The sequence below is a fragment of the Mobula birostris genome, chromosome 4, assembly GCF_030028105.1.
Source record: "Mobula birostris isolate sMobBir1 chromosome 4, sMobBir1.hap1, whole genome shotgun sequence".
Taxonomy (NCBI): Eukaryota; Metazoa; Chordata; class Chondrichthyes; order Myliobatiformes; family Myliobatidae; genus Mobula; species Mobula birostris.
In genome coordinates, this window is record NC_092373.1 from 147,969,956 (window position 1) to 147,984,185 (window position 14,230).

The following is a 14,230-nucleotide window of genomic DNA, read 5'->3' on the forward strand; positions in this document are numbered from 1 at the left end:
TTTGCATTTGATGATTTTATTTCCTCATTTACCTTCCTACTGTTCAACATTTGCTGCTTTAGATTCATTTCAACATTTAGAGATAAAAATAGTTTTTTTCTGGAATGTAATAGAAAAGAAACAAATGGTTACTGCTGGACATTGGTCCCACGTGAGTCTTTGTAGCTACATGAATGTGCTTATAAGCTTAGCTTGGCTGGCTGTAAGGTATTGCACATTGAGGAAAGAGCATGACTTTCTTTATTGAATATTATTGAAAAGAAATGATGAGAATAATTGCTACCTATTGGAAGTGTCTTACATTTAAAGGTCAATAAATAGCTTGATTCAGATGTGGTCCTTAGGGGATGATAATACCAAGGTTCCGACTTTTAGAAAAAAAAGTACTAATTTTGATATTTAATTTACACTTAGTTAAACTGGACAGGGGTAGTAGTACAAGGCACCGTAATTGTCCCTGTTGCTAAAACCATTTAGCACTTCTGAGGATTGTAAAAGACAATAGCCAAACTCAGAAGTGCAGACCATATTATGAACAGTCAATGAGTTCCCATGTCTGTTTAGCAGAGATTTTTTTACCTTCACTGAAAATTACATTTAACTTGAGGTCTGTTTTTCTGCAAAATTTGATAAGCCTTCTTTCACTTAGGTTGATCCAATTCTGTAGTCAAAAATTATTAACTGTTATTTTGTTCCTGTGTTTTTATCATCAAAAAAATCGGATACCTGGAAATGAAATGAATTCCATATCAAAGAAGGAAAATGAAGGACTTACATTCTTAGAGTGTACTTCATCACGTCCGTGTAGTGGCTGTAGATTTCTTTGTGTTGCAGCTTGCACAAGCAAATATATATAAGCAGTTCTAAACAGAACATCTCTTATTGAAGACAGTGACTCTCCCAAACCGGTTCTGCTACAACAATGCATCAAGGTTTGCCCGATTGCTTATCCTTGATAAAAAGAAGCAAATCTATACAAGCCATCAATACTCTACATGCTTCAATTTATACAATTGGTTGAAGATTTTTAAAGATTAGCTTATTTTAACAAATGTACATTGAAACATTGAAACATACCGTGAAAAGCGTCATTTGTGTCAACAACCAGCACACTTGGGTTGTGCTAGGGGCAGCCGTGCTCCCGCCACCAATGTAGCATGCCCACAATGTACTAATCCTAGCCCATACATGTACTAATGTATTAATCCTAACCCATACATGTACTAATGTGCTAATGTACAATGTACTAATCCTAACCCGTACATCTCTAGAATGTTAGAGGAAACCAGAGAACCTGGAGGAAATCAGTGTGTTCGTAATGAAAGTGTGGAAGTGCGGAGGGATTGAACCCTGATTGTACAGCTGGTAGAGTATTGCACTAACCACTACCATTTACATTAACATGCAGCTGTAGTTCAATAACACATTAATTTTCTCAGTCTCCTGGTCTCTTCATTTACTGAATTCTATGATGCAATTACACTTGATATTCTTGGAGTATCCACTCCAGGCGCTGATAATTACAGAGTGTCATTGTTCCAGGAAGTCTTCATATACGTCTGATCTCTCATCTGACAGTCATTGTCTCTACATGATTGCCTTTTTAACTTTGAATGCACTGCACTACATATTCTGAATCACCATCTGTCTACATTGTATTGGGTCAACATTAATAAGTTTATATTAGTTATAACATTTCTTAAATCAGGAGTTCCTAACCTTTTCTATGCCATGGGCCATTACCCGTAAACAAGGGGTCCACGGACACCAAGCTGGGAACCCCTGCCTTACAGGATCTTTGGGGATTTATAGCTGTCATTTGCCTTCACATGGTAAATATAGTCCCGATGCAGCAAACTCAATCTGCACTTGATTCTTTGCGCTCAGCAATTAAGCAGAAAAGGGATTGCAGGCACTGAACTCCACCCCAGAACTCAAACCATTTCAACTTCTCTATTTGGATCAACTCAGCCAGAGGCAATCAATATTGCCTCAGTTCAGCACCATGAGTTGAACCTTCCTCTCTTTCTTTGAGGTAATTCGTAGTCCTCACACTCCTGCAAACTAGCTCTTTCAAACAGACAAGAGACTCTTCCTCTGAAATGCCTGCCATTGAACTTTGTGATTACTATCTCTACTCTGAAATAAACAAGTTACTATGGAAATAATGCCTTTGATTGTAGCTACTCAATATGGATAGTTTCCCACAGGACCTGGACTCAGAATGTATTTTCCTGTGGGACTTCACACTGTCACAACCACGGATTCAGCAGCACAGTAGATATGGCAATTGCGCTTGTGACTATGCACGTGTCAGCTAATTATTATTTAATTGTGGTAGTATTTAACCCCATACTTGTCGTCATAGTTCTTGTCGAGTCTTGGACACTGGAACGCTTTGCTGCCTGCATTCTGCTTTGCCTGAGAAATTGGACTGTCGAGCTAACAGACCCTGAAGACTAGAGGTATTCGTTTTATTCTTAGTTGTTCTGTTCAGCCACAGTGTAGGCATCATTTTCCATTTGAGAGTTTTAGTTAACGACCCTGTTCGGCCAAGTGTTTATTGTTTTCTTTTCCCTTTAACACTGTTTGCATTATCTACCGCTTCAGTGTCTCTCACTCTGCACTTGGGCCATATCTGAACCTGGTGACACACACCCTATCCAATTCTCCGACCAGCATGTTACTTTATTTTCATATAAATTTCTCAACAATGTTTGTGTCTCCTGGTGCAACTGTAATCAATACCATTTGTTTGTGTTGGCACGTGGCCCAGTGGTTAAGGTGTCGGCCTAGTGATCTGAAGGTCGCTAGTTCAGGCCTCAGCTGAGGCAGCGTGTTGTGTCCTTGAGCGAGGCACTTAACCACACATTGCTCTGCGACGACACCGGTGCCAAGCTGTATCAGTCCTTGTGCCCTTCCCCTGGACAACATCAGAGGCGTGGAGAGGGGAGACTTGCAGCATGGGCAACTGCTGGTCTTCCAGTCAACCTTGTCCAGGCCTGCGCCCTGGAAACCTTCCAAGGTGAAAATCCATGGTCTCACGAGACTAACGGATGCCTTGTTTGTGTACTTCACTAGCAACATGATACAATACCTGCTTGAATTGTGTATCAATGGTAATGTAAGCAATGTGCACAGCCCTTAGCCTCTAAAATTCACACATCCAGCTTTATGAATCCAGGTGTGCATTTTATATCTTTGAACCCTCTCATTGCAAACTCACTTCAAGAGATATCACATTTCCACTCATTACCATTACACTTGAACACATCCATTGTTTCTATGTTGCATTCCTTACTATGCAGCCTTCGTCCAAACTGCTCCCTATCTCCTCCCAACAAGGTTTGGCGTTCCATTTCTCTTTGCACGCATTCTACATTAAAAGAACTATCTTTAAGTTCAAACTGCATTTATGCAGGCGTGTTGCTACCTGCACTTTAGTTACCATGCATACTTTCATGGAGTGAGCAGCCTGCTTTTATTTATTTGTTTAGAGACACAGCGCGGACCAGGTCCTTCTGTCCCTCTGAACCATGTTGCTCGGCAACACACTGATTTAACCCGAGCCTAATCACAGGGCAATTTACAATATCCAATTAACCCACTAGCCAGTATGGCTTTGGACTAGGGGAAAAAACCGCAGCACCTGATGGAAACCCATGCACACATGGGAAGAAGGTACAAACTTTCTTAGCCTGAGTTGTTCTTTATCTCACAGTTCCAGACGATTCCGTAGCACGTTCCATATTTCCATATTCAATATTCCATCTTCCGATTATAGAAGGAAGTCATTTAGAGACGGTCATAGAGCAGTACAGCACAGACACAGGCCCTTCAGCATAGTGAATCTGTGGACAGTAGGGACTCAAAACACATGAGTCTATGCTGTCTCGAAGAGTAATCTCATCAATTTTCCCATTAAACTTTTTGCCCCACTGTCCCATTTCATATACATACCAGGAATAATTTGCAGTAATTTACAGTGGACAATTAATCCATCAACATCATATGTTTGTCTTTTCAAATCTTTTTATTATTATTATCCAAAACTAACAAGAGTACATCGAAGTAGGCAACCTTTACAATGTCTCAAGAAAAAAAAAACATTGTTTTAAAGATTGAAAAACATCATACGTTTTTTTTTATGTGGCAAGAAACCAAAGCACCCGAGAGAAATCCAGGAAAACATGTGCCCACAGAATCCAAATTCAGGAATAAACCAGGGTGACGGGAGCTATGAAGCAGGACTCTACTAGCTTCTATTATGCCACCTCTAGACAGCTCCAATGAAAGGTTTTCAACCTGAAGTATTAAATGTGCTTTCATTTCCATAGTTGCCACTTGATTGTTTTCAGATTTTCATGTTTTTAACATAAGTTCACTGCGTTAAAACATTAGCCTGAATGCTCACATCTGCTTTTCTGCAAACTGAATGGTCATACAATAGTCAAACTAAGAAAAGCATCAGAAATTGCAGCATTTTCCCATTCTTTGTTCTGACTGGATAGTCACCAACCACTTCCTCTAGTCCCTGAAGCTAAACTTGTACTTCTCAACAATCTTCAATAGCATCAGATTAAAATGCCACATCAAAGTGTTCATATTAAATCTTGAAGGGACCACTCCGTATGGTACAATAAGTTTCCAGCAATGGCCTTGTTTCTTTGTTCTCTGCTTAAACGATATAATCCATCCTCAGGAATGTTTCCACTGGCTCCACATACAGAACAAACTGCAGCTTTTCCTCTACCTCCTTTGGCAGCTTTTTCCAGATGTTCACCATCCTCTGTGACAAATGTACACTTTAGATCTCTAATCTTAAACTTATGTGGTTATACTCTATAGTTTTCTCTCTATTAGAAATAACAAAGGCAACAGCAACATTTCCTGCAGTGCACCGCTTGTTATGGACTTCTAGTCAGGAGAAGCACTTCTCAACTATTACCTTCTGGCTTCTATCATCAAGACAGTTTTGGATACCATTTCCTAAAATGCCTCCTCTTCCTTGTACCTTAACCTGCTGGACTATCCTTCCATGTGTGACCTTGTCAAAATCCTCAGTGAAGTGCATAGAAAACATGTCTACTGCTCTGCCAGTCATCAATTTTCTTAGTTAACTCTTCAAAAAATTCAATCCAATTTTTGAGACATAATCTTCCTTAAACGAAACAATGCTGACTCCTTCAGATCAGTCCTTTCCTTTCCAAATGAGCATTAATCCTCTCCCCAAAGTCATTCCTTATCACCGATGTAAGCCTCATGAGTCTTTTCATGCTTATCTTTCTTGCCCATTTTGAACAAAGGGATAACATTAGCTATCCTCCAGTCTTCTGGTACCTCAACCATGGCTAACAAAGGTGCAACCATCTCCATCAGAGCCTGAGCAATTTCTTCTCTTTCTTCCTTTCGCATCCTAGGATAGATTCCATTGGGTCCTGGAAGTTTGTCCACCCTGATGTGTTCCAGAGTATTACTTAACTCTTAACTCCCCAGTGTCCACACCTCCTTCCTGATGAATATTGATGAGAAATATTCATTTAGCATCTTGCTCATATCTATTGGCTCCATGATAGTCTAATATACTGTACTTACAGAAGGTTATCCTTCAGCCCACTTGCCAAGGTCACATCATTGCCCCTTTATACCCGTCTCATGTTTTTTTCTTAATTGTTTTGTAATGTCCTCCAGAAACCTCAGGTAACTTGTTTGACACCACATTCCTATACCTGAAATACACACTGTTCTTTTCCCTGATCAAACCTTCTATTTCCTTTCAGAATCAGATCATAATCAGGTTCATTATCGTTGACAAAGTCGGTCACTAAATTTGTTGTTCTGCTGCTCTGGTATAGTGCAAGGCAAAAAATTACTATGAGTTATTAAAGTAAATAACTAGGGCAATAGTGAGGCAGGGTTCATTGTCATACACTGTTCAGAAATCTGATGGCAGAGGGGACAAAGCTGTTCCTAAAGTTCCTGAAGTGTGAATCTTCAGGCTCCTGTACTATGTCCCTGATAGTAGTTAACAAGAAAAAGGCATGTTGCGGTTGGTGAGGATCCTTAACGACTCAGAATTCTTATTATCTCATTTTAAACTCATCAGATGTTTTCCCTCTAACATCTTCTCTCAGTCTATCTCTCCCAAGTCCTATCTACTTACATGACCAAAATCCATCTTACTGCATTTTGGGATATGAATACAAAGACCTTTTTTTCATGACCATGTCATATTAGACATTATAAAATGTCAGATGAATGTCTAGAAAGCCAAAATGATGAGTTAGCCTTTTCTGAACTTGTAGCATGTGGAGACTGTTAGTGGGTAATGTTTGTTGTAATAGCTAGTTTTTTTATTAGCGTCAGGCACCATTAAAATGTGTAAGTCTCTCAAGTGGTTTGATATTTGGCTTGATAGATTCTTTTTGTATTCAGTCTTATTGCTTATATATAAGTATTAATGTCCTTTTGTTAGTACAAGGAATGCAAAGAGTGACCATTACAATCTCTAATTGATTTAAGAGAGTCTGCTGAACATTGTGTTAAAGGACACAGGATGTGTTTGAAATAAAAGCAGGTTGTTGTTCTATAAAACATCAGAGAGTTCGTTTGTTTCTGGGTCTCTGCCCAGAGAGGCAATGTGAAGCTTGTGAATATATTGGGCTCCCTTTCCGGGCTTCACTGGACTTTGACCAAGGGCTGGAGATCACAATTGGTGGCTAGGACCCAGGGGAGGTTTCACGAGTGAGTCAAAATTCAGAGGTACCCCAACAACAGCAACAGTCAGGTGGTGTCTAAGAATTGAGAGCCCAGAAATCTTTGTGCCTTGTAGAAATATTCGACTTGCGATGTAGCAATTTGTGTAGTTTATTTGTGCTTTCTATTTTATGATAATCAATTATGCTTAAGTTACTTAGTGCCCTCTTGAATGCATTTTGCAAATTCCTCCCCTTTGCTCATTTAGGCAATCTCCATCAATACTGGGTATGTTAAAATTCCCTACTGCTACAACCCTGTTGATTTTACATCCTTCTGTGAATGACCTGCATGTCTGTTCTACTAACTCCCACTGATTATTGGGAGACAAACAGTGTAAACCCATCAAAAAGATCAACCCCTTTTTATTCCTAATTTCCACCTACATCAGATGTGCCCATTGCTGGAGGAACAGTCATCCAGCGAACAGTTAATATGTTTCAGGAGAGGAAATGAGGAAACATTGCAGTAACTGTGAATGCAAGTGTAAAGGAGCAGAGAAGTGCAACTCATAAAGCTGGCTGCAAACCATAAAACAGAAAATCAATGTCAGTAAAAGTCTTAAACATAACTTTTCTCCTTCATTAATTTTGTAGCTGATCAACCAAACAAAAAATGGAGTGTGATATTTCATGGGAAAAGCTGTTCACGATATCAAGCAGGATAATGCTCTCAGAGCATGCTCTGCTGATAATCTAAGATTTGGCTGGCAGCCATATTTTCACTGTCCTCACTCCTCTGAGACGTCTCTTTCAATAGCAAAAGAAAAAGATAAAAGACGTACAGCAGTGTACACAAAATCAAAAGGAGTCATGGAGAAGTGGGTAGGAAAGTTTGATCAAAAGGCAAAGATTAGCTAATAAGAAACTCAAGTTTAAAAATGATAGCTTGCAACAGATTAGATAAGATAAGACTTGTCAAAGTACTGAGATGGTTAAGAATGACTGATTGCCAGAACCAGGGCACTATGAATGAGAGAAAGCCATTAGCACAAAAGATTCTGCTGGTAATCCAGAGCAAAACACAATATGCTGGAGGAACTCAGCAGATCAGGGTACATTTATGGAGGGGAAGAAACAGTTGCCATTTTAGGCTGAGACTCTCCTTCAGTGCTGGAAAGGAAGAGGGAGAGACAAAATTAGAAGATGGAGGGGATGGGAAGGAGTACAAGCTGAGAGGTGAGACTATGTGAGGGGGAAGGTGGATGGGTGGGCAAGGGGAGATGCTGTGAGAAAAAGGGACATGATTGGTTAAAAAAATTAAAAGAAGGAGGAATCTGATAGGGGAGGACAGTGGCCCATGGGATAAAAGGAAGGAGGAGAGGCACCAGAGAGAAGTGGTAGGCAGGTGAGGAGAACAAGAGGGGTAGGAGGGGAACCAGAATGAGGAATGGAGAAGAGAGAGGGGTGAGGAATGACAAATCACTGGAAGTTAGGGAAATCAATGTTAATGCCATCAGTTTGAAAGCTACCCCGATGAAATGTGAGTTGTTGCTCCTCTAACCTGATACTGTCAGTAAAGGAGGCCATGGACTGACTTATTGAAATGGGAAAGGAAAGTAGAATTAAAATGGCAAGCCATGAGGAAAACAATGCCTGCTGTGGTGGATAGAATGAAGGTGCTTGACAAAGCAATCCCCAACCTACATCAGGTGTCACCAATATAGAGGAGGCCGTATCAAGCCTTCCCTACTTCCACTTTCTGACCAGCTGAGCTTCTTCTGCATTTGGAATTAGAGAAAGCCAATGGTATAGTATGGTACTTGAAATGACAGAGAACGCAAAGTTCACGGGAGCCCAAATGATAGTGTCATCAGAGATACAAGAGACCACGGATTGCTGAATTCTGGAGCAGAAACAATTTCTGGAGGAGCTCACTCAGCATGTCAAGCAGCACAGGGGTGGTCAACGGCTTTGGGTTGAGACTCACCAGGACTGAAGCATCACCATCCTTTGCTACAATACATGTTGCTTGATCTGCTGAGCTCCTCAAGCATAGAGTGCCATAGATTCGTACTGCATAGGTGAAGGCATTCAGCCCATCATAATTGTTTTAACTCTTTGAGAATGTTCTCCAGTTAATCTGACTATCTGATGCTCAAATTCTTTACTTATTACATCCAATCACTTTTGAAATTTGCTGATGTCAAGAATAACCAGCAAACATTAAAAGATGGAAAATCTGGTGTGCCTCTGATCCACCATAGTTAATACTCATGTGGATACTTAACAACCACCCCCTGCCCCCACCGCCCCATGCTCGTCCAAGGGAAAAATAATACACTCTAGTATCTTTCCATTTTTATCTTTTAAGTATAATGCCATGCATAAATCACACTATTTTTAGATTAACAAAAGCAGTATTCATATCAAGAAAATCAAAGCAGCTGGAGTTAATTACATTTAGTGTATGTGAAAAAAATAGAGAAAATTTAACATAATGTTAAAAATTTACTTTTCCCATGTTAAATGACATATTGAAAGTGGTATATTGCAAAAAAGAAAGCTTTGAAAATATATAAAATATTTTGGATCATTTAAAACATATTATTATTTTATAATGTCTGTGCTGGTTTTAAGTGTGCGGTGGCATATGTTATCATGTGTAATGTCCTGTGCTTCCTAGCTGCTTATTCGTGAATTAGGTATTGTCATTGGATTGCATGTGCTGATCTTCCAACAATGGCTAACTTCGAGACACATTTAGCATGCTTGTATGAATCCTATCTACCACAGCCACTACAAATCCATGCGTGACATTCTGAATGAGTGTAGAAAGGCAGAGGGGCTTGAAAACAATTGATGAGTTAATTCTGCATGTGTTTATACAGTGTGTGCATTTTCAACATATGCTGAAAAAAATAGACCAGTAAAGTCTAACTAATGTAAAGTGACACAAGCTATGGAAAAGCTCAGAAAATTTAAGCATAATGGCTTACATAATACACAGAATACTCCTCCGATGTGAGTTCCAAACATTAGTTTATCTTTACCAATTCATCTGAAGTGTAAAAACTATTTTCATCTTTTACATCAGGACCATTTATTGTTTTAAAGAGAAGGCGAGCCATAACTCATCACCAAGTACATTTGCCAAACGTTTTCTTCTTGCTGGAACCTATTATTTCATTCAACTCATTAATGCCTTTTTTTGGAGTAAACTCTATTAATACATTCATTATATTCATGATGCGATTACATTTATTGTGATTCTACTATCATGCACATTATGTAATGTGTGGATAGTGTTATAGTCATAGTCATACTTTATTGAGAAATTGGTTTTCATTACAGTTGCACCATAAATAATAAATAGTAATAGAACCATAAATAGTTAAATAGTAATATGTAAATTATGCCAGTAAGTTATGAAATAAGTCCAGGACCGGCCTATTGGCTCATGGTAGGATAGTGGATAGCATATGCATGTTGGGACTTAGGAGGACATGACTTGTAGTGCAATCTCTCGAACTGAGCAAGTTCTCTCAAGAGATTATTCCCTTAATGAAGAATAATGCCTGTGTGTGACTTTGTTTAATGTGGAAAGGCTGTTGCATGAGCAACCACTACATAGTCCTTGACAGATCAGATTTTGGGTCCAGTGGCATGACTTGCAAGACAACTGGGGATCAGTGCTCCTCCTCCTTCACTGACATTGTGATGTATCATCACCTTCTGCCATCTCCACCGCTGAGGTCTTGGTTGTATCTCTCTTTGTCTGGAAACTCCTTGACCTTACTGCCATGGGTGACCCTAGCAGATGGCATTACTCTTGGAATCTCAGGAACTTACAAGCCTCTCCACCTGGACAAGTTGACCATCCTCAGAGAAGCAAGACTCAATCCTCCTCCTTATTCGGCTTAGCAATGCAAACAGAGAGTGGTTCAGTAAGCACTGATTATTGCCTTGACCAAGTGGTCTGTTAATAGCTTATGATGAATATTGAAATGCCTTTTGATCAGGTACCTTCCATGCACAGTCACAACTTCACTGCCACTGCCATTCAAACATGTATTTTATCGCACCTGCTAATCAAAAATAATGAATGCTGGTTGCCTATCCCTCTCCTGAAATGGTAACGTTGAGGGCAAATATAGCATTCTCAACATTTTCTTAAATTATTACTGACATTGTGAACACTGAAAGTTACCTCTGCAATCTTTAGAGTGAAGCAGCACAATGAACCTTGCATTCAATACAGTGAAATGGAAGTATTTTGATTCTATATTTGAGTAACATTTACAGCACTGAGATGAATATTTCTCAAAATCCAAAGCCTCCAGTCTCCTCTAGTACGTCCCACCTTCAGTGTGCCAAGAGTATACCAGAAGGGCCAGGAATTAGGCCACAATCTGGAACCTGCACTGCACCATTTTCTTGTGTTTTTGTGACAGAGATAGCACACACCTGGTGCCCAAGTCTGGATCTTGAGCTAGATAATTCTCAAATAAATAAATGAGGATAATTTTCTGCCACAGGCACAGTAGGGTTTTTTTTTTAATTTTGAAAGGGTCAGACTCTGCAGCTGTTTCTCCTCTTAGGCATCAACCAAATCAGATGTGAGGGAAAGAAAGGAACGGTTTTGTGCTTATGTAAACCTTTCACCAACTGAGTATATACAAAGATATAATCCAGTAAATAGAGTACTTCACTGATGAATTAGCTCTGTTGTAATATAGAAGGCATGGCAGATAATTGATGACCTCATATGCACCATCTCAATTTCATTTAGAAAGCAGCCATGACCTTAGTTTATCAATTCTCTTAAAAGACTGTCAACCCTCAAGTAGTTATGGTCCTCCAAAAAGCCACTTGGTAGCAGAAGCATGGAGTATGGATTTGTTTTGATGTTAGATGCTCAAAGCATTGCTGTTCTTATCAAGACAATGATTGCTGAACACTTCTAAGAAGATTTGCACATGGAAGCTCTTTCATACCTGCAATTAAGTTTTATCTTATTATTTATTTTTCAGGACATGAGCATTTCTGGCAAACGTTGCCATTTATAAGTGCTGTCAGGAAGGTACACTGAGTCATGGAATACATAGAGATTAAAGAGGAGGAGGTGTTTGCTGATTTACAGCGAATAAAAGTAGATAAATCTCCCCGGCCTGACATGATATTTCCTCAGACCTTGAGAGAGACTAGTGTAGAAATTGCAGGGGCCCTGGCAGAAATATTTAAAATGTCCTTAGCCACGGGTGCGGTGCCGGAGGATTGGAGGGTAGCTCATATTGTTCTGTTGTTTAAAAAAGGCTCCAAAAGTAAACCAGGTAATTACAGGCCAGTGAACCTGACATCAGTAGTAGGTAAATTATTGGAAGGTGTTCTGAGAGATCGGATATACAAGTATTTGGACAGCCAAGGGCTGATTAAGGATAAGTCAGCATGGCTTTGTGTGTGGTAGATCGTGTTTAACGAATCTTGTAGAGATTTTCGAGGAGGCTACCAAGAAAGTAGATGAAGGAAAGGTTGTGGATGTTGTCTACATGGAATTTAGTAAGGCCTTTGGCAAGGTCCCACATGGGAGGTTAGTTCAGAAGTTTCAGACACTAGGTATCCATGGAGAGGTTGTAAACTGGATTCGAAATTGTCTGTGTGGGAGAAGACAGAGAGTGGTAGTGGATGATTGCCTCTCAGACTGGAGGCCTGTGACTAGTGGTGTGCCTCAGGGATCTGTGTTGGGACCATTGTTGTTTGTTGTATATATCAATGATCTAAATGATAACGTGATAAATTGGATCAGCAAATTTACTGATGACACTAAAATTAGAGGCTTTCGAAGCTTACAGAGGGATTTGGACCAACTGGAAAAATGGGCCAGAAAATGGCAGATGGAATTTAATGCAGACAAGTGTGAGGTGTTGCATTTTGGAAGGACAAATCAAGGTAGGACATACACAGTAAATGGTAGGGCACTGAGGAGTGTGGAGGAACAAAGGCATCTGGGAGTTCAGATACATAATTCCCTGAAAGTGGCGTCACAGGTAGACAGGGTTGTAAAGAAGGTTTTTGGCATCCTGGCATTCATAAATCAACGTATTGAGTATAGGAGTTGGGATGTTATGGTGAGGTTGTATAAGACATTGGTGAGGCCAAGTGTGGAGTATTGTGTGCAGTTCTGGTCACCTAACTATAGGAATGATATCAGTAAGATTGAAAGAGTGCAGAGAGGTTTTACTAGGATGTTGCCGGGTCTTGAGGAGTTGAGTTACAAGGAAAGATTGAACAGGTTAGGACTTTATTCCTTGGAGTGTAGAAGAATGAGGGGGGATTTGTTAGAGGTTTACAAAATTATGAGTGGTATAGACAGAGTAAATGCAAGTAGGCTCTTTCCACTTAGATTAGGAGAGATAAATCCAAGAGGACATGGCTTTAGGGTGAAAGGGGAAAGGTTTAGGGAGAACTTTAGGGGGAACTTCTTCACTCAGAGAGTGGTGGGAGTGTGGAACGAGCTGCCATCTGATGTGGTAAATGAGGGCTCACTCTTAAGTTTTAAGAATAAATTGGATTGGTACATGGATGGGAGAGGTCTGGACTGGGTGCAGGTCAATTTGACTAGCGGAATAAAGTTTCGGCACAGACTAGAAGGGTCAAATGGCTTGCTTTCTGTGCTGTAGTGTTCTATGGTTCTATGGTTCTAATATTTGCAGTCTACCTGTGAAAGTATTTCCACAATGCTGCTGGATTCCAGGACTTAGACCCATTACAGATGAAGGAACAATGACATATTTGCAAGTCAGGATAGTGTTTTCATGTCTCTACTGCCATTTATTATGTCTGTTTCTTATATTCCTACACCATGGATTAGGTCATTCTGGCCATCAAGTCTTTGCCAGCTCTCATTTCTCATGAGAAATCCCATTTCTCATTTATTGGTGGTTTAGGTCACAGGTTTGAGAAATGGCGTTGCCAGGATAAGAACTGCAGTTGAAGATGTCAAACCCAGTAGCCACAATGGGAATGGATATTCAGAGTGGTGTATGGGGTACCAGTCAGGATGGTCTCTTTATTCTAGCAAATGTATATTGTAGATAATAGAAGGACTTTGGAATGTCAGGAAATCAACTAGTATCTTAGGATACACAGTCTCTGGCCAGTATTTATGTGGCTCATTGAGTTAAACTTGTAGTTAAAAGCATTGATGGTGGGACACTTAGTAATTGTAATTCCATTGAATATTATAAGGGCAGTTATAATTTAGTTGGAGGTGGTCATTGTCTGGCACTTTTATATCATGTTAATTACTGAATCACCAATATCTGGAATAACTGCGAGCAAAACAATGATCATTGCCTTCAAAGTGACAATTGTTTTGAATTTTCTGCCACTAAAAACAACAACAGAAGCTAATCTGTCAAATCTTCCACTGAGCACAACACTGCTGCAATATGCAAATATGGGGCTATTAATTTGCATCTAATTAATTTCACAAAGGAAACCAGTTATTAACTGGCATACATATTTCTATATTA